The sequence below is a fragment of the Pelodiscus sinensis genome, chromosome 1, assembly GCF_049634645.1.
Source record: "Pelodiscus sinensis isolate JC-2024 chromosome 1, ASM4963464v1, whole genome shotgun sequence".
Lineage (NCBI taxonomy): Eukaryota > Metazoa > Chordata > Testudines > Trionychidae > Pelodiscus > Pelodiscus sinensis.
In genome coordinates, this window is record NC_134711.1 from 75,895,190 (window position 1) to 75,922,814 (window position 27,625).

Genomic DNA, 27,625 nt, shown 5'->3' on the forward strand with positions numbered 1-27,625 from the left:
ATGTTGTGTCCCTTCAACGTCATATAGTTGTTTTTCCCTGCTTCACTCAGAAGAAAAACCTGTCAGCAAAGATCTAACACATAAATCTACAAATAATTTTAAATTTGTGAACTTGTCAATGATCAAGGTCCACCATCCTTCCTTCATACAAATACTTTTCACATCATATATATATATATATATATATATTTGAAATTTTGGATGAAATCCAGGTTCCATATAAGTTAATGACAGTTGGCCATTGTCCCTAAATGAGGCAAAGATTTCACACAAAAGAGAAAAACTGATTATTCAGGTCTGGTCACATTTCTGCTGATTTCTTCTAGAATGTGTGAAATACATTGCTATGAAAGTAGACTAAATCCAAGGTTAAACATAATGTACTTTTTATTGCATACTATTCTACCTGTTATTATATAATCAGCTATAATTCAGCAGCAATTACTTTTTCTTCCTTCAAGTAATTCAGCAATTATTCATTTTAATTGTCATTTTTGGTCCCTTCCAGCATCTTAAATTACAAATGGTCCAAAAATTTGCTGGTTAGGTACTGCACAAGATAAACCATTATTTCCCACACCAAAAAAAAAAAAGTACTTGAAGAGAGACAGCCTCCAATTAGAACAATTATGTTATGGCTGAATTCACTTATTTTCTGCTCTAGCTATCTGGATTTGCTAATTCTTTTATATAACTGTTCTTTGAACTTTTCTGTTAAAAGCTTGTTAGATGTCCCTGGTGTTAGAAAGAGTCCCAGAAGACAAGCCGTTAGCATTTGTGCAACTTTGTAAAATGTGTTGCCACTGCACATTAGAGACAATGGTTAGACTAGTCATATCAAGGTTCTTTATATGACATTAACAAAAGGAGTCAAAGTACTGTGCTTTCTACAAAACAAGCCACATTGTTTAGCTACTACTTTCTTGTTTACAACAAATTCTGTTAAAAGGTACATAAAGTTAAACATGTCATCTAAGGTTTTCAAAAAATCCCTGAGTCCTATAAGCACATAGTTGGATTTTAAATATCTGGCCGGATATTCAAAAGTTCTGATTGCTCAATTCTCACTAAGAGGTGAAAAACTGGTAGTTTTTCCAAGAGGAGTCTTACTCAGACTTCAGAAATGAAAATTCAGCAGGCCCATTATATCAATTTCAATTATCAGGCAATGAGCAACTTGTTAAACATGCAAGGCTAACTGATAGAACAGTAGCCTTCATCAAGAAGAGTCTATTTACAAGATACCAGTTTCTTTTAATTTGTACATAATAAACAAAAGCTGACTTTATTGCAGCATCTTTAAAACTTAAATTTAGTACAAACACATTATTTGCATATTCCAATAACAATAATTACATTTTGCCTATCACAATTCCACAATACTTCAATTGGATGAAAGTGTCCCCTATCAGATTCATAAAATCATTATACAGCTCAATAAAAAATACAGGAACCAAGAAATGTTAATAACATCTTCCATTTTAGCATCAGCGCACACGTAGACACACACATATATAAACCATAATATACATTCATAGTTTCTAAATGCATTAAAAGATCCACACAAAAACAGCCCTCATAGTTGATGACATTGTTTCAAAAGGCAGTCTTGACAATAATATTGTTTGTAAGTGATGGATAATTCTGAAAATTTAGGCTGCAACATTTTAAAGAGAAAAATTATCAAGATTTGCTCTGAAAACAGGAGAACAGAAATTTTGTTTATAGAAAGTGAAGTACCTAAGTGAAAAATCAATAATTTTAACATGGAAAAAAAACCATCAAAAGCATTTACATCAATTCCAGAACTTCCATCAAAATGTTGGAGCATACAGTCAGTTAATGTAAACTTTGAACAACTATATTCCCCATCATTCTGCTATGTAATTAGAGGTAAAAGTGAGCATATGTACACTAGTCAACAGGAATGCTTTAATGGTGCACGTGTTTTCAATTTTCAAGAACAGAAACAAACCCCACACCAAATAATAGTTTCTATTTTGTCTTAAAAAAACCCAATATAGTCTCTCAGTTAGGTACTTGACCACCACTACTCTCAAAGCGGTTTGTTTCACTGCATTATGAAAAGGTCCATGGCTTACAGATAGCAGAACAGCTTACAGTCTAGATTTCCTTATTATTTTCTGTCGAATGTAGTCCTTTAACAGGACAATGTGTTATAAAGTCACAAGCAACTAAAGTTCTAAACCATTCTTTTAATTACCAAAAAAAAAAAATATTGCTTGATCAAACACTATGCAAAGGGCAAATAAGCAGGGCGGGGAAAAATAGGTGTCCAATATTACTTAACAATTTCTTTGGAATGGCATACTATAAGATTGAATTGCTCTGCAGTCAAGCAATTAAGTTAGTAGCTAACACCTTCCAAAGGAACCATGAAATCTGCATGTTTCTAGGGTTATTGAATCCCATCATCCTTAATGTTCATTGAGATATTAGTCACTGGACTGTTAAAATTGGCAAGCTGCATTAGAAAGGTTCCAAATGCCAGATTACTTTTTAAAAGCACATTTATTTAGGACATATTACAGAAAAGCAGTAACTTTCTCATGACTGGTTTGACCAATGAAAAGAGAAGTCCCTGATCCATAAATACTCCAGTGTCAAAGCCTGATAGATATGCTGTACATTTAAAGATTTAACAATTAAACATAGAATCATAGAAATGTAAGACTGGAAGGGACCTCAATAGGTCATCTAGTCCAGACCCCTGAACTGAAGCAGGAAAAAAGTATTATCTAGACCATCCCTGAGAGGTATGTGTCTAACCTGCTCTCAAAAACCTTCAATGATGGAGATTCCATACACTCCCTATGCAATTTGTTCCAGTACATAACTACCATTACAGATAGGAAGTTTTTCATGTCTAATCAAAATCTCCCATGCTGCAATGTAAACCCGTTGTTTCTTGTCCTGTTCCCCAAATTTAAGGAGAACAATTTATCACCTTCCTTTTCTGTGCTTGAAGACTGCTATGGCCCCCACTCTCCCAGTCTTCTTTTCTCCATGCTAAACAAACAATTTTTCTGCTATCTTTCTCCATAGAGCATGTTTTCTGGACCTTTAATCATTTTTGTTGCTCTTCACATTCTTTCCTAAATTATAGTACCCAGAACTGACACAGTTCTCCAATTGTGACCTTACCAATGCTGAGTAGAGTGGAAGAATTTCTTCTTGTATCTTGTTTACAACACTCTGGCTAATATATCACACAATGTTTACTTCTTTTATAACCATATTTCAATGTTGACTCATTTATTTGTGATTAACTCCCAGATACTTTTCTATAGTACTCCTTTCTAAGTAGTGCCTTCCCATTCTGTATTTGTGCAACTGATTATTCCTTCCCAAGTATAGTACTTCGCATTTGCTGTTTCACTGATTTTCATTCTATGTATTTCAGACCATTTCTCCAGTTTATCAGGATCATTTTGAATTCTAATCCTGTCCTTAAAGCACTTGCAACTCTTCCCAGCTTGGTTTCATCTGTAAGGGTATGTCTACACTGCAATACTATTTCAAAATAACTAGCTCTATTCCAAAATAACTTCGTCTTCTACTTCACAGCAGGCAGATATTTCAAAATAGTGTCAAAATACTGTCAAGTTGGAGGGCTTCTTACTTGCACATCTGTAACCCTCATTGTATGAGTAAGGGAAGTTGGAAGAAGAGTGCTCTATTTCAAAATAAGTGCAATGTAGACACTCCCTTTTTAGAAATAAGCTATATTGAAATAAGATACACACTTTACATAGCTTGATTTGCATAGCTTATTTCAAGTTATGCCCTACAGTGTAGACTCACCCTAAGCTTCATAAGTGGGCTTTGATTATCCAAATCAAAGATATTCAATACAAATGGACTCAGAGCTTATCACTTTGGGACCCTACACTGATACTTGTGAGACCCCACTCAATACTCTATTATAGCTTGACTGTGAACCATTGGGAATGGTTTGCCAACTAGGTACACACACCTTACAGTATCTTAGCCTAGGTCATATTTCCCTATTTTGTTTATGAGAAGGTCATGTGAGACAGTATCAAAAGCCTTACTCAATTTAAGATACCATGTCTACTGTTTCCCCTTTAATCACAAGAGTTGTTATCCTGTCAAAGGAGGAGATTAAGTTCTTTTCCCCCTTATTTATTCTTGATAAATACACTTTGAAAGTTACTTACCTTACTACCTTGAAGGTGCTTATAAACTGAATATTCCATTATTTGCTCCTCTATCTTTCTAGGTACTAAAGGTAAGCTGACCTGCCTATCATTCCCCTCTTTATGCATTGGTACTATATTTGCCTTATACAATTTCTCCAGTGCTCCAGGACTTCTCAAAGTTAATCTCTAATGGCTCAGAGATCTTTTTTAGCCAGTTTCTTAAGTATTTTAGGGTGTATTTCATGGGGCACTGCTGACTTGAAGGCATTTCATTTGTAAAAATAATTCTTGTTTTTCATCTATTTTAACAGAGATCTGTGCCATTTATACTGTTGCTCAGTATGTTAATCTGATCTTTCCTATTTTTTTTGTTCGGTGAAAATAAACAAAAAAGTGCTTAATGGTTCAGCCATTGCTCTTTTAGAAGATTTAACATATTTGAAAAACTCTCTTATCCTTTATGTAACTATCTGCTAGTTTAATATCAGTCTCTCTCATTTTGTTCCTACACACTTGCAGTCCATATATAAATAAAATGATAGTCTGCAAACCTTATAGTCCAAAACTATTGTTATACCTTCCTAGTACCATGTCACCTAAATTCTCTCTCAGATTTTCATCAAAAATCCTCTTTTGTTAAATAGAAATTTTTAGTTTCCCTTAAAAATGTAGGAATATATCATGCCCTCAAGCCCAGCCATTTCTATAGCATTAGTCTCCATTCACAAGAGTCTATGGAAATCTACCTCCAGATTAAGGTTCACAAGATAAACAGATATTATAGACTCAGTGGGTCTCTGTTGATCAGAGGTTAGCTAAGATAATGTACTTTGTGTTCCTACCAGCCCTAAAAACATTCCATAGGACTATCGTACCTTTACCATTGAGCTCCTTCTATTTGGATTCAAAGAATTCCAGAGGCAGAAGGAGCCCAAGGTATGCCAAAGAAAAAAAAAAGGATTGAGGCTGCTGGGGATGACTGTGTATCTTCGGAGGTGCTCCTAATCTCTTGCTGTTCCTTGGGATTCTGTGGGTTTTAAGCAGGACCAAATGATCATTTTGTGGAAAGAAAAGGGAGAAAAGAACCCTTTCTTCTGCCACGTATAAGAATTTGGAAAACTGATAGAATCCTGACTAAATTTCCCTTTTTCGTATCCTCCCTCTGAGAATTTACAGAAGGGGGAGGGGGGGAGGGATGATTCTATCCTTCAGTCTGGATAGAATTATTAGATACAAAGTCTGACATTGGAAATTGTCTTGTAAAACATCCAAGGTTTTTTTGTTTGAGTTTCCAGTGTGTCTCGCCCTTTGGATAACAAGCAAAAAAAAGAGGAAAACCTGAAGGAACACTAAATGGTGCTCGTGTCCCATTGTACAATGCTACCCATTGTAGTTTTAATCCCTTATACAAGGCTGTATTTTTATTTCTATTTTTTTAGACAGCAATACATTAAAATGGTTCTAAAGCCTCTTTTTCAGCAAGTGGATAATTTTTTAAGAAATCAAGCAAAAAAATAAACTAGGCAATTGTAGAAGTAACAAAATAAACAGTGGCTTACAGCAAAGTAAAAATGGAAGTTCGGCAAGTTTACATAGAAAAATGACAGACACAGGATGAAAATAAATAAATTCCCAAGCTATGAAAATATATAGGTGGCAGGTTTTATTCACTAAATTAGTGCTAAAAACACTTGAAGGATCAGGGCTCAATATTCCTTTGTTGTTGTTTTGACTGTTGCAGCTCGTATGCAGCTGAGTGGAACATAAAGAACAGATGGGACAGGCAACAGGGTCAAAATGAGAAGGGAGGTAAAAGCACTGGCAGCCCCAAATGACTCACAAGAAAGGCCCAGAAAAGTAGATGAACAACTAGCCAGCCTTGATGGTGAGAAGAAGGTAGTGTAGGATTGGCCTAGAAGACTGGAGGCGATCCAGAAACCATGGGAGGAGGATTCAGAATTTCAGTCCAAAGCCTATTTGAAGCACCCTTAGCCTCTACCCTGCATTGGAGCCTGTCAGTATAGACACTAGCACCATTTACTGTTCCTTCAGGTTCTCCTATTAATGTGCTCTCTTTAGGGTGATTATAACTTTAAAAAAAAAATGTGAGCCAAGTAGTCTACAGTTTAATTTAAAAGAAAATGTGACAATCAAGGGTCTGTTTGGAATTCATATAGCCCAGGCGATGTCTACAATATAGAGTTTTTTTGGAAAAATGGCCATTTTTCTGAAAAAAACCTCATGGAACATCCACACCACAAGCATGGGGTTTTTTTTTGGGGGGGGGGGGGGTGAGAGTTTGGCACAAAACCACCACACACACACACACACACACACACACACACACACACACACACACACACACGGGTTTTTCCAGCATAGATATTTCTCATTCTACGAGGAAGAACGTCTTTTTGCAAAAGAGCTCTTTCGGAAAAAGGTGTCTGTGGACAGGGAAGAGGGGAGTTTTGTGCAAAAAGAGGAAAGAGAAAAAAGCACAGGTGCACTAGTGGCTATTATGTGCATAGCAATTAGAGCTTACTTTCAAGAGAGCATCCATGCAGTCTGGACGCTGTCTTTTGCAAAAGCGCATCACTTTTTCAATGCGCTTTTGTAGTGCAGACGCGCTCTTGCACAAGATGTTTTTGCAGAAGATCTCTTCCAATAAAAGCTTCTTGTGCAAGAAGCCTGCAGTCTAGACGTAGCCTTAGCCATGTAAGCACAATTTGTTTTATGAAAAAATCATCTTTTCAACCAGAACCATGCAAAGCCAATGAGCCTATATTTCATACTGAGGCATACTGTAACTACACAGCACACGTGTTAGAGAAGCATATATTAATTATGTATAAACTGACGAGTGGAAAATAAGTGGGGTGTGGGAGAAATGGTAGTTTATAGACAGCTATGAATTAACAAAAATTTAGAATACTACATTTTTCTGTGAAAATTCAACTGCTATTTTCTCTTAATTAACGTAATTGATAACAGATAGAAAGAAATCTGGCATTTTAATCATGCAGATATATCTTTTGCTGTCAGAAGGAGAAAATTAAAAACAGCTAGAAGTCTTATTTGCAGTGTAAGCTAGAGAGGAAATTAGAGTTGGTAATAAATGACAGATACCTTCCATTTAAACAACCAGAGATATGGGTCACAAGGCTAAGGAGAAGAGACTAGGAAGCACCGTGGTCAACATAAAAAGGTAATGCTGTGTTCGCTCCCACCCAACAGAAATACTTTGGCGGTAGGATTATTTTGACGGGCTTGACAGCTCATAAACTGCACACATGATAGTTATTAATACTAAGACAAGCAATATAATAAATGGCAGTGCTCATGTTGAATTAAGAAAAAAATAACTCAGTAACCAATTTCATCAGCTGTAAATGTGGCAATGACATTTTAAAGGAATAGTCCTTTGTGTATGTCTAATGTTAAGCTGGGCATTAATGGGACTTCTGTTTAGCTCCAAATGCTACATAGGAAATCTCTGCAAGAAAATAAAAAGCTAAATCTTATGTCTCAAAAAAGGCCCAATTCTTCAATCAGAGCTGTACTAAAACCATATGGAAACTTTCAAGTCTTAATCATTAAGAGCCTGAAGATGCAGGAGGAGTGCTAGCCAGCAACCAATGACGAAGGGGTTAAACTCAGATAGCTAGCCAGGGTGTTGGCAGGGGGCCAGAAGAATCACTGGGGATACAGTGCTGAAATCTGAATTGTATTTAGAAACCTTTCCTGTTCCTTCTGAGAGTGAATTTTAAGTTAAGGGCTGGAGGGAGCAAATGCAGTAATCAGAATTACCATGTGTTTAAGAAATATTGGTCATGAGAGTGAACTGGACCTTGAAGTATGGATCAACACCAATCGTGAGTAGAGGGGAAAGGGGTGTTTATTCACAATCAGGATATTTTCCTTTGTTTTGGTTATTTGATTAAACTTTTCTGTGTGACTCTATGCCACATCTAAGAATGTTCCTAGAGATATTCTGTTTTAAGTTGTTTCTCAGTTGCTCTGTAACACCAAGCAACTAAATATGCTTTATCAAGTATATCTTTCTGTTTTGTTAATAAAATCACCTTTTTTAAGGTGATGACTTGAGTCTTGTGTCCTGGAAAGAAACAGGAGATCTGTCTGTGTGTGTCTATGCATGCCTCTGAGAAGTTTTTGGTAAACAGAGCCTATAGAGGCGAGGTATTTCAGGTCTCTTGCGGGCCCCCATCTTCAGAGTGCCAGAGTGGGGAACAGCCCTGCACATGGCATTAAACTTAAAAAAAAAACAAAAAATGGTCTGGTATCACTTTATAGACTAACTCAGCTATCCCTGAAGCTTCCAAACATGGTATTAAGTATTGTATTACAAATTAAAGGGTGCGTCTAGACTGGCAAGATTTTGCGCAAAATCTTGCTGCCTGTCTACGCTGGCAAAAATCAGTGGTTCTTGCGCACATACTTTGATGCTCCCGCTCAGGGATAAGCCCTCTTGTGCAAGTATTTTTACGGAAGAGGGCCAGTGTAGACAAGCAAGTTAATTTCTTGCGCAAGAAAGCTCTGATGGCCATTTTAACCAAGAGAGCATCTACACTGGCACGGATGCTTTTGCACAAAAGATGTCTTTTCCGCAAAAGCATCCGTGCCAGTGTAGATGCTCTCTTGCGCAAATACTTTTAACGGAAAACTTTTCCGTTAAAAGTATTTGCGCAAAATCATGCCAGTCTAGATGCAGCCAAATAGAATAGGAACATTTGGAGTCCCTGATTGTCAGTCAAACTAATCACTGTTATTCTGAATATTAGAGAGATGAGATGGATGAGGTAATATCTATCATTGGACTAATTTCAGTTGGGTAGAGAGAACCTTTCAAGCTAAATGGAGCACTTCAACAGGCCTAGGAAATATACTAAGGCTTTGTCTACAACACCAGTGTTCCCTCTAACATTTTCTATCCTTATCCGAAGGTAGGTTGAATTTTGATTTGGGCAGATTGAAATTTCTTATGTGCACCACCAATAGTAAGGTAGTGCGTGTGAGGACGTGCACCACCAATACATACAGCACACACACATAATTTTAAGCAGTCCACATGTGTGGAAGAAAAGATCCTTTATTTTAATATAGTTAACAAAGAGCAATGCTTACAATATTTAATGTGAAATCAAATAAAAAAGAAAATTAACACTACCTTGGAGTACATGTATCAGCCTTTTTAACAGCTCAAGCAGTACTACTTCTCACTCATAGGAGCTAGAAATCTACCAAATAGCAAAGATCTGGTCTTAATGAAATACATGCATTGTTCAGTAACAGAGTTAAAAAAAAATCATTAAGTTCAGAGTTTTAGATGTCTGCAACACTCCAAAAACATTAAAAGAAGCTTTTTTTTTTTCTTTTCTTAAGTCATTAAGACCTTATGCAAACCTTGTTTGAAATGCTATCATGCAAACGTCCTGGCACACACACTTCCCTTGCAGCCTGTCTTCCCCCCCCCCCCCCGACAACCTAGACAGAGAGGACTGCAGATAGTCAGACACCCCAAACAAGCTACCCATGCCTCTACCTCACTGCAGAGATGCTAGCACCCACTCACCCTCTCTTTCCCTCACTTATCCTTTGCAGCCAGTCCCTTATCTTCCACTCCCCAGTAGGCTTGAGTGCACAGAGTTTCTGCCTCTCTCCTCTCCTGCAGAAGGACCCCTAAACTCCACGCCCCTCCCCTTCAGCCAACTAATTACTTATTCACTCACTCCCCATACCCCCCAGCCACTAACTGTCTCCTTATCTCCCTTTTTACCAGCTCTGGGAGCTCCTCGGCTCAAACAGTTTAGCCCCTCCACCAGTCAATCAGCTGTGCTCTCTGTCTGCATAGGAGCTTTGAACTTCTGAGCAGAGCTCAGGAAACTGCTACGCAAGGGTACAGGTGCACAGCTTACAGGGAACCTTATACTACAGTAACACTTTTATTGATAAAACTTTTTTTTTTAAATCAGTGGTATTTAACCCCCCCCCCCCCCCCCCACACACACACACACACCCCACTATCAAATGTTCCACCAATGACGATGCTGGAGTGGACGATGCTATGTTTGGCAGGAGATGTTATCCCTCTAACACAACTACTGCTGCTCGTGGGGGGTGGGAAAATGCTTTCGTTAAGCTGGAGAGAAAGCTCTCTCCTGCTAACATACAGCAACTACACGGGAGACCTTACAGACTCTCAGCTGCAGCAGTACAGATTAAGAGTAGTGTTGAAATATGTAAGGTGACGTATCAATGGAGCCGTTGATGCAGTTTTTTCTCTATTCCTCTTTTAGCTACTTTCATGGGTCAGAATGCTTCCTCTTTTTCCTCTGCTCTTCTTGAAACAGGGCCATAAGGAGATCTAGAAGGGTGACTTACTGGTAGGGTTAACAAGTAAGGTCACCAAGGGAGATTATGGTGAAAATTTCTGTGGCACAGCAGTCTGATTTGATGGACCCTACTGTCCTGGACTATGCCAGTTAGTAGGCTTAGCCCCTGTAAGCATTTGCCTGAGGGATGTCAACATCAAGGGCAGAATTAAAGCTGAGATGGCATGATAGGCCTTAGGTCCCTTTTACAGAAGACCTCATAACTTGTGAAGGAGTGTTAGAAAGATCTGGCTGAAGTTTCAAAGAAGCCATACATGGCTGTTGTCTTACCTGTCTGTCTTACCCTTCAAGAAGTGAAGGCATGGTAAATTACACACTGGGACATTACCCGAGTCTCCCCCAGACAAGGGTCAAGACAGAAATGGAGTCAAGACTGGAATACCAGGGATATGGGAAACCAGGAGCATGGCTGGTTCCAAGGCAGTAGTAAGGATGGGTGCAAGGCATGATCTGAGCTGCAGTCATGAAGGAATGAAGCAGGAGAGACAAACAAGGGAGACAGAGAATCCACAGGTATGAAGCTGCAAGTGATCTGCTACTGCTGGGCTTATGAACCAACCCGATAGCTTCCTCAATCTGGCAGGGTGCTGCATCAGAGAGTCAAGCTGACTTGTTAGGGCATTAAGAGTGCTGACCAAGCACAGCTGTAGACACTTATTTCTGACAGGATGGAGCTGTCCTCCTTCATATAGGTAGAACCAATGACATGAAATCTTAACACAAGAGCACCCTACAGCTTATTGCTTTTTTATTCAGCTCCAAAGCTTGATGCTCGAAGCATTAGACCAAACATAGGTATGAACAGAGGTCCCTGAAGAATAAAAACAGGAATCCTCATCCAGAGTACTTACTCTCTAGAGCAGCTTCTTTACCAATGAAGATTATCTGCATGTAACTAGAGTAATTGAGCAGGTCACCTCCAGGCTTCATATTTTCAAGTGGCAAATTTACAAAGAAGGATTGAAGAAGAATAGAAATTTTGATGTGCTTAAATTTCTACAAACAAAAAGCTGTGAGCTGCTTAAACCTTGAAATACTGCAGAAGGACTTCTAACAGGAATAACTAATTCAATTTTGATCCAGCTAAGGCCTGATCTTTACCTCAGTATTAATAGCTGAAATTCCTATATCCTCATTAGAGGTCATAGATCACTTTAAAGCACAATTTTGTTAGTTACAGTGGAACCAATGGATAACATACATCATACTCCCAAGATGAACTGGACTGAAGGTCTTCCATGCCAAATTATACTTCAGAGCATCATAGAATTTATTATGGTAATGGTCAGATTTTGTTCTTTAATGTTTTCTTTCACTATGCAATGAAGGTTTGAATAACCATTTATCAAGACTGTTGCAGTCAACAGACTGAATTTTTATGGCCAGGGAGAATGTAAATGTCGTAATCACAAGTATACCATTAGCAAGTTTTCATTGTGTGCCAGACAATTTGCTACTCAAAATGGTTACCACATACTGTGGTGTTTTCATAGCCACTGACAGAACAAAGATGCTGGCCTATACTTTATGGAAACCTACATCTTTTGAGCATACTACAACAACCACTACTAGCTACATTTGTTATTGCTTAAGGGCTCTAATCTCTTCAAATTAATTATATAGCATTTTGCTCTTTTTCTTTGCATACAATAAACCAGCACAGACATTTACTATTTCCTGAAGCTTAGTTTTACTCTGTCAATGTATTTAAATCTTTTCTTGAAGCATTTTTGTGGTTTAAAGCCCAAAAGCAGAGATAAAAGAAGCAGAGAAGGCCTTGTGTACTTTACTCTGTAGAAGTTCAGCTTAAATCTTCTAAAAATAAGAGCCATTTTTCTGGTTCCCAAAGGGTTATAGTGGTTTCCTCAATTGTTCTGAAGCATAATACAATTTGAGTTTTCATCAACACTTCATGATAAAATAATAGAATGTACCAAACATAAGTACATTCAAAAGATTCACCATTGGTTACTTATATGGAGCATAATGCAGAATAATTTTATATTCATAAGGAACATTCATGCAGTTATATGGGCAGCATGCCAAGGAGATGAATACTGAATAGTCACTATGTATAAATTGTTTTCCATGTAAGTTACAGCTCAGGAACAAAAATAGGTTTGAGAGCCAAGGTCTCAGTGTAACAAAAATATAATAACATGTAACAAAAAGGTAATCGAGCACATATACACAATTTAAATATAGATGCCCAGAGAGATACATCACCATCTTGAATGCTATGTAGTCATTTATACATTGCAACAAAATATTACTAAACCCACACAACACTGTGTACTCCCTTTGCAAAATATTAATAACTAGACAAGTAGCCATGCCCTGGAGAATCTGGTACAAAGACATTTTCCCTTTGGAAAGATCTCTGGTAAGCCTACATAAAGTGGGATGGTGTTAGGCTGTTCTGGTTTTATTCTGCCACTTTGGGTGTCTTCCTAAGTCAGTGTAAAGGGACTGCTAGCCCCTTACTAAAACTGTGGGAGTTTTTGGTTTGCCAGCTTCCAGTATCAAAAGGGGAAGGGTCTATGAGAAATCAGGGCCCTGAGACTGACAGACCCCAGAGACAATGGAAAGCAGCCAACACTCCAGCTCGGTCTGATTGACAGGTTGGATAGGCCAGTGAGGAAAGCAAGAAGCCAGGCCCCATCCTCCCTGTGATCTGGGATTGTTCTGGGTCTCTCTGAGCAAGGAGAGAGCTGAGACACAGCTAAGAGGAGCAAGCTGTGTGGAGAGGCAGTTTTGCAGCAACAGAGCCAGGCACACACAGCTCAAGGAGTGCAGACCCTGTGTTGAGCTGCAGACTGGCAGTGCTCAAAGAGCCAAAAGGGACAGAGAAGCAATGCAAGGAGCTGGAGACTGGCAAAACAGCACAGCATGCAGCTGGGTGTGGTGAGCAGCTGGGACCAGCAAAGTGCGGGGAGAGGCTCTGGGCAGGGAGATAATCACCAGCCAAGAGGCCCAGCAGGCCAGACTGGGAGAGGGGTCTGGCCACTTAGAGCTTGAGGCTGTGGGGTCACTGCCAGAGCAAGCATGTCCAGCCTGCAGCCCCCCCTGCAGCACATCCAGGGCCTTTAAGGGGCCTCTAAGGAAGAGACTGTGAACTGTCCTTACACTCTGCAGACTGCTGTTTTGATGTCCCCGGGCTGCAGAGCAGGACTGTGTATTCTCATTTACCCATTCTTATTTTTTCTTATTCTTTTCTCTTTGCTTAGAACCTTATGAAATGATCACTGGGCCAAGGAAGTGTGCAAGGTCAGGGATTAAGCCCCAGGAAACCTGGGCCCAGCCTTGTTGGGGTTTCGAGGACTCTGCTACTCAAGAGAGTGGAGGGGGAGCCCTCAGGATCAGGGAAGCCGTGGGTTAAAGGAAGTGGGAGCGGGGACTCAGATCCTTTCGCTGGTCCATTTCACCGAGGTGGCATAGAAGCCAGGAAAGTTCCCCACAATAGCGGGACCATTCCCCCGCTTACATCAGCACTCTGGCAGTACACATACTGCATAAGTAAAGTGGGGCCCTATTCCCATCAGATCCTTCAAGCTAATGTCAGCATCAACCAAGCTGAATCACAGAACCATGAGTAGTCATGGGAAACATGCAAAGTTGATTTTCTGCTTCATGTCTGCAGTGTGGATTGCTTCCTGAAGTTCAGTGGAGAATCAGATTGCATTTTTCAAGCCACAATTCATAAGCAGAAAGCCCAATAGAGAAGTATATGGACCCTATAAGAGATCTTGAAGGAAAGAGAGGAAAAGATAGAAACATGCTGGCATTAAGAACCTAGGGCCATATCTACACTATAAAACTATTTTGAAATTACTAAATTTAACTTAAGAACCCCCAATTTAAAAATTTTAACTTGCATTTCTTCACTACAGGAAAGCTTCAAAATTAGTCTGAAATAGCACATCCACATTTAATGGAGCCTGTCTCAGATGTAGAGCCCCCAAAACACTCTAGGGAGGCACCAGGAAGGCAGATGCTTCCTGTGGCTGCTTGGTCCAGAAAACGGTGACACGTACTCTCGGGGGCTCCTCTCCAGGCCTGTGTCTCACCAAGCATTCTTCCAAACCCTCCCCAGCACAGAAAAGTGATGCAATGGGCACACACCTTCTGGTGCTTTGGTCTCCTGTGCGAACACCAGAGCACTGCCACTATGGAGCCAGAGCTGCAGCGAAGCAGTGCCATGCTCATGGCTCTTGTGCTACGCCTCTTGGTGCAGTACTTCCAGACTGCCCACATGTTGTAGGAGAAGGACGAGGAGGAGGAGGAGGACGAGGAGCACAAACCCTGGAATGGCCCACGGGCCCTGCTCAGCCAAGTCCTGGCACCACCTCTGCTGTGCATGCCCCCTCAGTTACCTGAACACAGTGGTATACTGCTTCTGGTGGAGGGAGATGAGCTCTGACTGGTAGGACCACATCATCATGCAGGTATGGGATGATCAGCATGAGCCAGAACACCAGCCCGGAGCTCTGTGAGTGGCTCACCTGTGCCCTCAGGTGACAGGACACCCACATGAAACCCACCATCCCCATACATGAGGCCATTGCTCCGTGGAAGCTCACCATGTAGGAAGCTACCACTCATTCAGAAAGTAGTTCAGCATGGGGAAATCCAGAGTCAGGGCTGTGCTTGTGAGTGTGGGGGCGGGAGGGGGGAGGCAGAACACCTGGGCAGGGAATTTGAGCAACCAGATACCTGTGTCATCAGAAGAGCATACAGCAAGGGGCAGTGCTCATCAGAGAAGCGTTGAAGTTTTGTGAGAGTTCAAGAAGTCAAGTCTGAGGGACAGGAGCGTCACTGGATTGATTCAACAGTCCTTGTGTTTGAACACCTGAGTTTAATCACTTATAATAAAACACAGTTTAGAGACCTCAGTGGGTTAATCATTATTCCACCTCACTACACAATTTAGCACAACTAGCAGTCTCTAAGAAGTCTTACTGATCCGGATAATAGAGGTACTGCACAAGAATGTCCTGAAGCATATTGGCAAAATGGTGCATGAATGTGGCCAGGGCTCTTAGTCGGTCACTGTTCGTGATTACACCAGCAAATAAAACACTGTTCGTGATTACACCAGCAAATAAAACAATCAACACTAATTCAGCCCTAAAATATGACCATTTTAATAAAGGCATGTGCAATAAACAGTTTTAGCGATCAATACCATTCTACATGGAACAAGGAACATGAATTTCTCTCTCCTCTTGCACGTAAATTAAGTAGCTTTACCCTTTTATCTCTGGGGCAATACTATCAGCCTTATTTTTCTTAGTAGCCCTCAGTCTATAAGGATAAAAAACGTGGTTCTTGCAGTAATAAAGGTGAACATTTATCCAGTATCCTGGGTTTTTTTGTACCACCTACTCACTGTTTAAGTATAGGGGGTATGTTAAGCTGATGCTGAGGAGCAAGATTTCCCTTAATTTCTTGATGGCTAGTCCAATGAACATTCATACTATTTAAAAATTTCATGTTTTTCATTACTATACATCACTGAAGTATTTACAGCTGGCTCCTTACTGTAAAGTCTTGAAATGCTTTCATGGTCAGACTGTGTTAGCTATTTAAAGTATACTAGCCACATTCCGCATATCTCCAATAGATAGGATAAATATAAAAACTTGCTACATTAAACAAAGTCAGATTTCATTTTCTGATTCACTTTGTAATACAGTCAAGAAAACATGAACAAATTGCCAGAGCACCAATTGAAGCATCCCCGAGGCAGCCTTAAATTATATATAATCCTTTTGGGCAAATTTGTTGAACATTGTTGATTCAGTTTATGTATTTTTAGTGATTCAGAAAAATGTATATTAGATTAAGGTTGAACCAGTGTGAGCAAGACTCCTTTGAGTTTCATTGCACCCCTCCCAGGTAGCAGAGAAAAGGCCATGGCTGCAGTTTTTGACTGATATAAACATCTCTGAGGTCAATCATTAGGACAACATATTCATTTATGTCTTTTCACTTCTAAACCTGATGCTGATACCAGTTAACTCCAGGTAAGAATAGAAGGAGAGCAATAAAAATAACTGCATCAAAAGGAAAAGCAAAGGTAAACTAATCAGTGAATCCAAGAACTGAAATATATCACTCGGGTACGTCTAGATGGCAAGCTCCTTTCGAAAAAGCTTCTTTTTAAAGACAGCATAAACATCTAGAAACCGGATCGAAAAAGCAATCTGCTTTTTCGAAAGAGTGTGTCCAGATTGCGTGGATGCTCGCTCGAAAGCCCTGGTTGCTATTCACAGAATGGCCACCAGGGCGCCTGTGCTTTTTTTATTGCCTCTTTCGAAAAATGTCCCTGTTCTGTGCACACATGGCTTTTTTCAAAAGAGCTCTTTAGAAAAAGGCGATCTTCCTTGTAATTTGAGATTTACCAATGTCGAAAACCGCCTTGCATTCTTAAAATTTAATTAAAAAAAAGTGATTGCAGGGTGGACGCAGGTGAATTTTTTTCAAAAAAGAGCAGTTTTTTCAAAAAAACAGTGTAGTTTAGATACCCTCAGAAGGCAACAGAGTGGGATGTGAACTATCCTCCTTCACAGAGGTCCTCTGATTGCATTCTATACAAGGAGGATTACTGTTCAATAAGAGGATATCATCAGGTGAAATGAAAGGAGTGCAACCAAAAACCAATGAATTACAGGGGTACCAAGTGCATATATTGAGTATGGTGTTGACTTTTAGATGGAGGTAGGCTAAGTTATTATGCTGCAATGACATGGCAAACACGCTGCTTAATAAGGCAAACCCAGTTTATATTCCAAAATGTTGAAACTGAACATTGAACTCTGCGCATGGACAGCTTGGGGAAACCATAATGCAAGTAAAGTAGTAATTCAGCAAAATTACATGACTATATTGTTACTGGTCAGCTTTTGGGATAAAACTGATTAAAATTCATTACTCTCTAGATTTATGATTATGTCTGCAAATCCATATTAAAAGCAAAGAAACAATAATTGCAATAGCTTGACATTTATATTGTACCTTTCAAATATTTAGAAAATGTACTGTGATAGACCAGAAATTAAGCATTAAGAAGTCTGTATAAAGCATAGAGGAAAGTATCGTTAATCCTAAAAATAATATTTTTGCTCTTTTAAGACCAAACCTTACAGATAAGTACGTTCTTAATTTTTTGCTATTTAGACCCATTGGAGATGACTGGTCAAACAGTGACATGATTAGTGATTGGCAAATCAGGCTCTTTCTTCCATGACTACTGGAAATCAATTATCCTTCTCTCCTCTCCCCCTTTTAACTCTTTCTTTGTTTATTTTTAATGTATTTATTTTAATACACCAGGCATTTGGGGAAAGATTTAGTGGGATAAATGTTTATACATTTCTTTACTTTTCATGACAGGTTATTCAGAATGCCAGTTGAAATAGCAACCACAGGCATACCCGAGCAAGCTTCCCGCAGCTCCCCTTAGTTGGAAATGGTGAACTGCAGCCAAACAGAGCTGGATATTTAGGTAATCAAAGCATCTCATGACCCAACAGCAGCCTACACAGGTGGGACCATGACAACTTTTAAAACCCCTGATCTAAATCATTGATGAAAAGATAGAACAGAACCAGTCCCAAAACTAATTCCTGTGGAATCCCACTCATGATTTCCTTCCAGCATGACTGTGAACCATTGATAACTTGTCTCTGGGAATGGTTTTCCAGACAGTTAAGCACCCAGTATAATATAAGCCCCATCTGGGTTGTATTTCCCTAGTTTATTTATGAGAAATTCATGGGAGACTGTATCAAATTATTTACTACAACTCAAAATATATCACATCAACCATTTTCCCCTTATTTATAAGACATAATCATATCAAATAAAGACATAAAATTGGTTGACATGATTTGCTCTTGATAAATCCATGCTGACAATTACCTATCATCTTATTATCATCTAGAGGTTTATAAATGGACTTCTTAATTATTTGCTCTATTATCTTTCCAGGTGCAGAATTAAACTGAATAGTATATAATTCCCTGGATTGTCCTTATTTCCCTTTTTATACATGGGCACTATATTTGCCCTTTTCCATGTCTTTCCATGAAATTTCAAAAGATAGTAGCTAATGGCTGAGGTATCACCTCAATCTGCTCCTTGAGTATTCTGGGGTGCATTTAATCAGACACTGTTGGCTTTAAGACACCTGACTTAACACAGGTATATTTTATGACAGTTTTAAATGGATAGGTTTTATGACAGTCTTAACATAGGTATATTTTATGAAATATTAAAAAGGTAAATAATGAGATGAAAAAAAATCAAAGTTGGTTAAAAATTTACAGACTAAACATGGCATCTGCAAGAAGATCCTTCACTTGTCACAATCTTTTAAAGTTACAGAATATTTTTAAACTGCACACTATTCCACTCATAGCAGGAACTCTTAGCTTCAGTAACATCTGAACATCTTTTGGTTTCCCTATGAAAGGTGAGAGACATTGTTTCTATGTTCTCACTGGGGAGAAAAATCTCAACTCTAGTTCTCAAAAACAAACCAACCAACCTGATGTAAACATGTCATAAGTTTATAATACACTGAACAGGCTTTGGAATGTGTATTAGAATCATATCAATCAGCCCATCCAGTCCATCTTTTTACCAATGAAGGTGTTTCACTTAATACAAAAAACCCTTCCGTTTATTTATTTTCTGTTCTAGCATATACTAAAAGTATGTATGATTGTTCCCTTCTCCATAATTTATTTCCTATTCTATCATACATTTTCTATGTATATTTCAAAGAGGCTCTCTCACTGGTTCTCCCTACTTTGGAAAATAATCTTCTAATTTAGAGTTCAATTTCCTTCCCTTTTATAATTTCAGACAAACCTTACTTTCCAGGTAAATGTAAGTTTTATGCACACACTGCAGTTTAGTCACACCACACAGCTGTCAGGATTGGGAGAAAAAACAGTTTTAAGAAAGTGTATGTGCAAATATTGAGACTGTTAATATTGGCAAATTTTGTTATCATGCATCACAGAAAATTATCTGGCTAGAGAATTTGCTAGAATTGGCTGAGACCACAATCCTGCAATCTGGTTTCATGCAAAAACTTGTCAAAGGGGCTTCAGCCAAGCACATATGTCTGCTTCTGCGAGCCAGATTAAAAATGACTAAACTCTTTTCTCAGCATTCATTGGGTCTTGCATATGGGCTGTCAGCAGCAGAAATAGGACCTCAGACTTTTAGAAGTTAGCTCAGGCAGTAGTGGCTCATGCGTTAACACCGCAGCTACTAGCGATGTCCATTTTTTACCACTAATACTACTGATCATTAATGCACCTCTTTAAATCTATAATTCAGTGCTTATAACCCCCAGCTGCTAAACAGTGTCTGGATAAAACATTTCTGCTTACCATGGCTGAGATAATTACAAAGACAGTTTTTAAATTACTTTTGTCAGTCTGCCAGGAACAGATTTTTACTTAAATGATACACTTTACTACTGTACACACATTACATACAGCAAGCTAATGAGGAGGAATTTGATATTTTCTTCAAAAAGTGATTTTTCTCACAGTAGGGCTGGGTCTGGATTGTCAAAGGATTATTATTATGCTTCTTCCATAATTTTCTCCCTTTTAAGAGTATCGATAACTTTGCAGTTAAGGCATAGATCTACTGACTACACTTATCAATTTAAATTGGATTAGCTCCCCCATTCCCCTCTGAGATTCTTTATCACAAGTGACTATTCTCATGTCATATTCCAGAGCAGTCTAAATATTTTCAAACTGTTTCCCCAGAAGAGACAGTTATTTCAATTTAACATTGCAGTTTAAAGGGAACTATAATTTCATGATTAGATGGGCATGTAGGGTGTGGATCTGGCCTTGCTGATGGAAACTGGCATAATCATGATGGTTTCAATGGAGATTAGTTGGTGTTCATTTGTTCATCTCCATTTAGGCCAAATAGAGCTACCCTATTTTATACCAAGTGATGAACTGGTTAAATGTGTGAGTCTCTTATTCCACTTCTTTACCTTTTCTGGTCCTTTGCTACAATTTTCTTTCATTTCTGGTATCATTTGGTTCTGACATCTCCAATTTCATGTTTTCATTTGCATTTTCAATAAGTCCAGTTTTTTTCACTTCCTCCCTTTTGAGGCGTATGCATATCCCTTTGGGTGCAGGCACCCAGGGCAGTGGACGTCACCTAGTCAGCTGACAGGTCATCAGAAATCTCTTTTAGTTGGTGAAAAATAACACCTGGCCTAGGCTAGTACAGCCTAATGGCTATCTTTAATAGGGTAACCAATTAGGTCAGGGTAGCACAGCTCATTGACCAGCGTCAATAAGGTAGCCCTTAACTCAGGACAGTACATGCTAATGGCCAAAGTCAAGGGGATTAGTCCTTATCTCAGGGCAGTACAGCCTAACAGCTAAAGTCAATAGAGGATGACCCTTAGTTCAGGGCAGTGTGGCACTTTAACTCAGGGCAAAGCAGTCTAAAAACCTGAGTCATTAAAATGAGGAGCCCTTAACTTAAGGCAGTGTCAATAAGTTGGGGGCAGAAGCCCCGGGTACGGGGACTTGGGTCCATCCTACTCCACTGGGTCCCGACCCAGGACCCTGTGAGTGGCAGAGTGGCACCACTCGCTTGGTGGGGAATCTGACCTAAACACACCGAGCTTACCTGGGAAGAGATACCACTCCATCATCCCAGGGTCACTTCCTACTAGTATTGATGTCCTATGTGGTTTCTGGGTCCTCTGGTTTCCCTGCAGCTGCTTTGCCCTAAGGGTCCTCTGGTGCTGGTAGCTGACAGTAGTCTCTAGGATTCCTGGCTCCAGTCATCTAGGGCTCCATCTGGCACGACTCTGGAGCTCCTGCTGAAGGTCCTTACTTCTCTGGTGGCTAGTGCAGAAGGAGCTAGGCAGCTCTCTTTTATACTGATCTAGCATTTGGAGCATACCCAGTTTGGGTGGAGGGGTTAGAGTCTTCTTCCACCCACATCGTTTTAACCCCACCTGCTTTAGTGTTGGATGTGCACACCTTGTCACACTCCCCACAATTCCATATTCTTTTTCCTTCTACCTACCTTCAATGATAATGTTTTTTTAATTTTCTTTTCAATTCTCTTCCATCACCCTTTTTATTATTTGTATTGCATTAGGGCCTAGGATCCCATGTCATGGATCAGAACCCCGTTGTACTAAGCATTGTATAAACACAGACCTAAAAGATGGCCAGGCACTAAAAGGCTAAGTTTTATGTTCCTCCCTTCTGACTCATACTTTGCCTTCTTAACACCATTTGCCTCAGGTCTCTTATGAATGCATCACCTATTCACTCCTCCCATGGAAAACCCACACTCACAAACATCCTCTTCCTCTTCACACAAAATACCTCAGACCCAAGACGTATAGAAGCCCATGCCTCACTCCACACTTCACTCAGACACATGCACCTCTTCAAAAAGATCACTTAACAGCACGCATTGACACATGTAGCCTTCCAGACAATCATTTTAATAGCATCTCTGAACATTAGGTTTGGAAGAGAACTTCCTTAGAAGATCATCTAGTCCAGCAAAATGCTCAAAACAGGACCAACCCCAATTGAATCTCTCTGGATTTTGTAGGCTATAGAGCTAACCTGTTTGCTTGCCTATGAAATATCTATACATTTTCTTATGGTTTAATTAGTTGTTTTACTATAGTTCATAGGTTTATATTGAAGTAATTTAACTATATTGCAAGAGACCTACAGGCCATATTCTGTATGCTAAGCTAAGGGAAGTTAGTATTTTTGTTGAGGGCCTTCACCCAGATAGCAAAAGATTACTTGCATAAATTTGGGACGTTTCACCTAAATAGATGGTGATAAAATAGAGCAGCTTTCCATGGTAAAGGGGCTTCCAAGAATACCCTTAAATTTTAACAAGTTCACCACATAAACAACAAAAATAAATAGAAAAAATGTAGGTGGGAGAATGATCTAATATCATGAATGTGAATGTACATGCCGTCAATACGTACAATCATGTGTCCAGCTTGTGGAATAAGTATAGCTCAATAGTCTGTGGGTGAGGGAGTTACATCTGGGCATAGAAGGAGGGCCCAGCCTTGTATGCTTATAAAATAGGGTGCCAGATGCTTTGTTGGAAAAGATAGAAGAAAGTTGGAGAAGAGATTGAAAGAGTACGCTTTACTTGAAATTAGAAATAGGGAAAAGGAGTTTGGAATTGAGAGTAGAGAAAGGTTTTGTCTTTAAACCTTTTTTTTTTCTAATCATCTCTTAGTAATCTAGACTTGCGTCAGTCAGGTAAACTAAAGTTAGCTTAAATAAGCTTTTAGCATTAGCCTCTGCACCTCTCAGTCGAGAGCTGAGAGAACTGCACCTGAACTGCTGTACCAGAGGCAAAACTTGTCCTTCACCTCTTATCAAGGACAGGAACATGTACATTAACCACTGCTTATAGAAATAATACCAGATGTATTTTAGATTACTAATAATGTATTTGTAACCCTGATATATTTTACTACTCTAATTGCAATTTGATTTCTATTCCATATATTTAATAAAGTTTTTAAATTATTATGTCTCAGTGTGAACATCCTGTCACACCCCCAAAGATCATTGGTGTATTCTGTGCAGCCTGATTCTGGGACAAGAACCTTATTATCTTCTGATGAGATCAGCTGGCGAGCCTACAACCCAAGCTATCCAAATTAACATTATTGTCCATACTCAAATCAGGCTACAGTTTATATTGAATGTGGTTCTATACTATAGGAAATCACTGACCACCTCTCAAATTTAAATTAGGAGGAAGTGGAGTCCTTGCTTCTCTAACACCTGGACCTAACTCTAGTTCAGCAGTGGTGACCCCAGTGATAGTAAAACATATAAGATTTTTGGTGGTCCTAAGTTCAGATCTATCTTTGATTTGCCACAGCTTGCAGTGCTGTTGGGGGCCTCTAGGTCCTGGAACCTACTAGGGAATTTGCCCACAGCCTCATGGTACAGCCAGAATGCACAAGTACCGATTCTGTGTTTTCAGTGCAACCTAGGCAGAGCAGGTTTAGAAAAAGAGTAGTTTAACTATAGTGGCTCTGCATGGTATTATTAAGCAACAGTGGAGGAGAACAGTATGAGACAAGTAGTTATTTCCAGCTAGCCTCAAAAAAAATGTTCTATGAGAAAACTGACAATTCACCTGCTTATCTAGCATAACCATTTATTTTTTAATGCACTTCTTCAAAAATCTGAAAAACTATAAAACCTTACCATAAACACAGTACCTAATCAGTTAATCTTTAATAGCCATTGATTGTTTACTAGGGATAAGGAATGGGGGCGGGAAGGATTGATAAATGGCAACAACTATTTCCTTTAAATATTAACAACACTTTTAAAACAGCTGGAATTGTTCTTTGATAATTGTAATTGAAAGGGATACATTAAAATAATCAATATAAATGTATCCATTTAAAATGTCACTGGGAAAGGCCAAGATTTTCAAAAATGACTACTGATATTGGCTACCCAACTTGAGATAATAAACGGGTCAGATTTGCTCGAGACAGCTCTCAGCCCTTTCTGAAATTTAGGCCCTACAATGTCTCTAGTTAATTACCCAACAAAATCATTAGTCACTAATACAAATTTTGATCAAAATTCAAAAGAAATCAATTAAAAAAGTAATCACTATTTGTCAAATCCTCAAATCAGTTTGGATAAGATAAGATAACTTCCAAAGTATAAGGTATTTTAAGCCTTACTTACCACACCTTAATTCATTATGAACCAGGACACCAAAAGGACACCTTTTCTTCAGCCTCAGGCACAGTGGAACTGTGTACCACTATATTGCTCCAAAGAGTAGTTTATTGTAGTTACAATATGGAGAAGCTATCAAATGAATTAATATACTGTGAAATATATCAGTAGGTCAAAAATACCAGAGTCTTCAGAAGGACAGAAGCCGACATGGCAAAGTTTTCTGAACTATTTAGTCATTCACTCTGCCATCCACTCACAGTATTCAGAAAAAAAAATAGGAAAAAAGTTTGTTTCAGAGTAAACACAAAGTTCCTCTTCTTCCATTTACTGTTAACTTAAGAAAAAGGTTTTCTGATTGTAGAGAGCTGGGGACTTAGAATCTTTTGTTAAGATTCCTTTAGTGTTTCCTTCTCTGGTCTCACATTTCCTTACGTAACTTCTGATTGGTCATTGTTGCTAGCTTGCAAACTGGGATTTCAGGAAGTTTGTTTTTCCCAGAGCTCAAAAATCTGCAGCCTCATTATGAAATATTGAAGCTTTGATACATCTATGCAGCAGGGCTAAAGTTGAATTAAGCTATGCACAACTTCAGCTATGTCAATTGCATAGTGTAAGTTGAAAAAGCTTAATTCAGCTTTTGGAATTCACAGCAGGAAGAACACTCTTCCTTCGACTTCCCTTACTCCTCATGAAATGAGGGTTACTACGAGTAAGAGAAAGAAGTCCCCCAGCTCAACATTATTTCCGAATAAAGGTTTGTAGATATGAATTTTGTTATTTCATAATAACATCAATTATTCCGAAATAATGCTGCTGTGTAGATGTACCCTATGAGATGGAGACGACTCTCTAAGCTAGGCCCATCAATGTCAAATAGCAACAAATATAATAGATAGCATCAGATACATTTCTCTTTGAAACAGCCTTATCACCCTCAACAGTAATTTGTTGTAAATAATGAGGTATAAGAAGATAGTTGAAATATCAAATCATTTTAGAAAATAATTACTCAGAAAAAGATAGTTAAATTGATGTGGATTAGCCATAATTATTTCAGATTCAGAACTAATGTCTACTGTGAAGCAATAATTTCAGACTAAATTACTAACAAATATTTTCCAAAAACAGCTGTGAAGAATGAAGTGGTACCAAAGGAAATGAAAATACTTCCATGGTTCAGGTGCATAGAAGAAGGCTGGAAATGATTGCAAGGACCTGCAGTCAAGCAATATATATATATATATATAAAAAAAAACACCCACAAAGTGAGACGTTTCCAGGTGCCAAAGGAGCTGGCAGGGTTTCCATAGGTTCTGGAGGAGGCTCAGGCAGAGGTCCACAGGGTACAGCCCACTCTTCCTGGCCCGGTCTGTGTCCTGGGGGTCCTAGCTAGGCCTCAGCAGGGGTCTGTGCTGCTTCTCATAGTCACAGGGCTCCCGCAGGGGTCGCAAGAGCCTGGAACAGTCCCCAGGACATGACAGTGGCCCCAGAAGCCCAACCCAGTCATCCCTCTCTGTTGCCTCTAGAGCTTCAGCCGAGCCTCCTCTCTGCTTGGCTGCTGGCACTGCCCACCAAGGAATCTTTAGGGGAACTTCCTCCTCCAGGTCATCAGGAGGCCATGCTGCCTTCTTACAATATGACAACATATCAGACATGATACTAATTGAAAATGGAGAATTAGTGTTAGATTTTACACTTCTCAATACTTTGTATCCCATTTGCATTGTTTTTAACACCATCAAAAGTCTCCAAAAATGTATGGCAAAAACAAATCACCACTATCAATTTATACAATGTCCCACTGTTCTTTGATAGCTTAAGTTTCCAGTACTATATATAATTTCACATTAACTTTTATAAAACATCAATACCCACACCTATTCTTCAGTTAAGGAGTTTGATGAGTTTTACCGAAGTGTAGCCGACATATAAGAAGGTAGACCAATTTATTTACCAACTCTATGCTACAGAGCGCCTCTGTATGACTTCAGGCATTTGCAGAGACCATGAATTCATTCTGGTGAGCCTAGAGCTGGATTGTCTATAGGAACTCTCTAAACTCTAAAAGTAGAAATTATAATAGGATTCATTTTCTTTTTCTTCATAGGAATCCAATGCCAAAATTCCTTTTTTACTGACTAAAATTCCAAAGATAAACTGTTATTGCACCCCAGCTTGACTATTATCACTAACCAGAGATGTATTATTTGCCTTTAAAATGACCAAAAAAATCATCACAGGACCTACACCCTAATAATATATATTTTTAAACCTCACAAAATAAGTATAAATGTTGGGACTTCATACAATCTCTGATCTTCTGCTTTCAAGTAGGCTACCTCTAGTTTTATATAGATAATATCACTTGGTTGTACCACTTAACCAACTGTTTCAGCATCGATGACACTGAACACACTCAGACTCCAATAAGAAAACTGACAATTATTGTAGTTGTTAGGTTCAGTCAACGTCTTTGGTTCACTGGTATATTACAACTTACAAATAAATTGTCCTTTAGTCTAAAATTGCTCCTTTGTGTTTTCTCGGTCTCACGCCTACTGAATTTATAAAATTCTGGAAAACTGCATTGAGATCCAACCCAGAACTCCAGTCAGGGTTATCTGTGATAGAACCATAGAACACTAGAACTGGAAGGGACCTAGAGAGGTTATCGAGTACCATCCCCTGCCCTCATGATAGCTTCATCTTCTGGCAGGGCTGGCCTGGATCTGACTGGTGCTCTACAAGTCAAGGCACAGGGCCATATGTTGTGTGTCAACAATATATGTATTCACAAAAATACATCTTCCCTCCTTACTTAATTCTAAGCTTGCTTCTCAGAATGGCAAAAAGGAAGGCAAGCAGCAAATTTCCCCATTCCTTTAACTATAAGCCGTCACTATAAAAACATTTATTTTCCTTTGTTTCAAATAAGGATTATACAGCTATCTTAGCATATAATATAACTCTTGCAAACCGATAATATCCCAGCAACCTTTAAAATGACAGGAAACAGTACTGAAATCCAACCTACAGACTCAGGCTGTAGTATCTCTTGCAGTTTCCTTTGCTCCTTGTAGTAGTAAGGTAGGTTGAATTGGACTGTTGCTCAAAATGGCTGCCAAGTTTGAACCCTAACAGAATTCATTGCTAATAGTTAGAAGCCTGAAGCTCTTGAACAAGATAGCATGTGTGTACATGCAGGAATGCCTGCCTATAATGAAAGCTTCCACAGTTCTTCAAAATCAGC

The 27,625-nt window shown here is 39.0% G+C and overlaps 2 long non-coding RNA genes across 4 annotated transcripts in view; one reads left to right on the forward strand and one right to left on the reverse strand.

The window, feature by feature from the left end:
• LOC142829995 (uncharacterized) overlaps positions 1-27,625 on the reverse strand; it is a 297,656-nt gene that overhangs the window by 240,254 nt on the left and 29,777 nt on the right. The window lies entirely within an intron of this gene.
• Positions 7,908-27,625, forward strand: part of LOC142829994 (uncharacterized) — a 173,932-nt gene continuing 154,214 nt past the window's right edge. For 2 of the 3 annotated variants that reach the window (XR_012904995.1, XR_012904996.1), the window contains exons 1-2: positions 7,908-8,056; positions 17,990-18,141. This is a non-coding gene — a long non-coding RNA (uncharacterized LOC142829994). The remainder of the gene's footprint in view (positions 8,057-17,989; positions 18,142-27,625) is intronic. The other variant, XR_012904997.1, reaches the window with a different exon arrangement.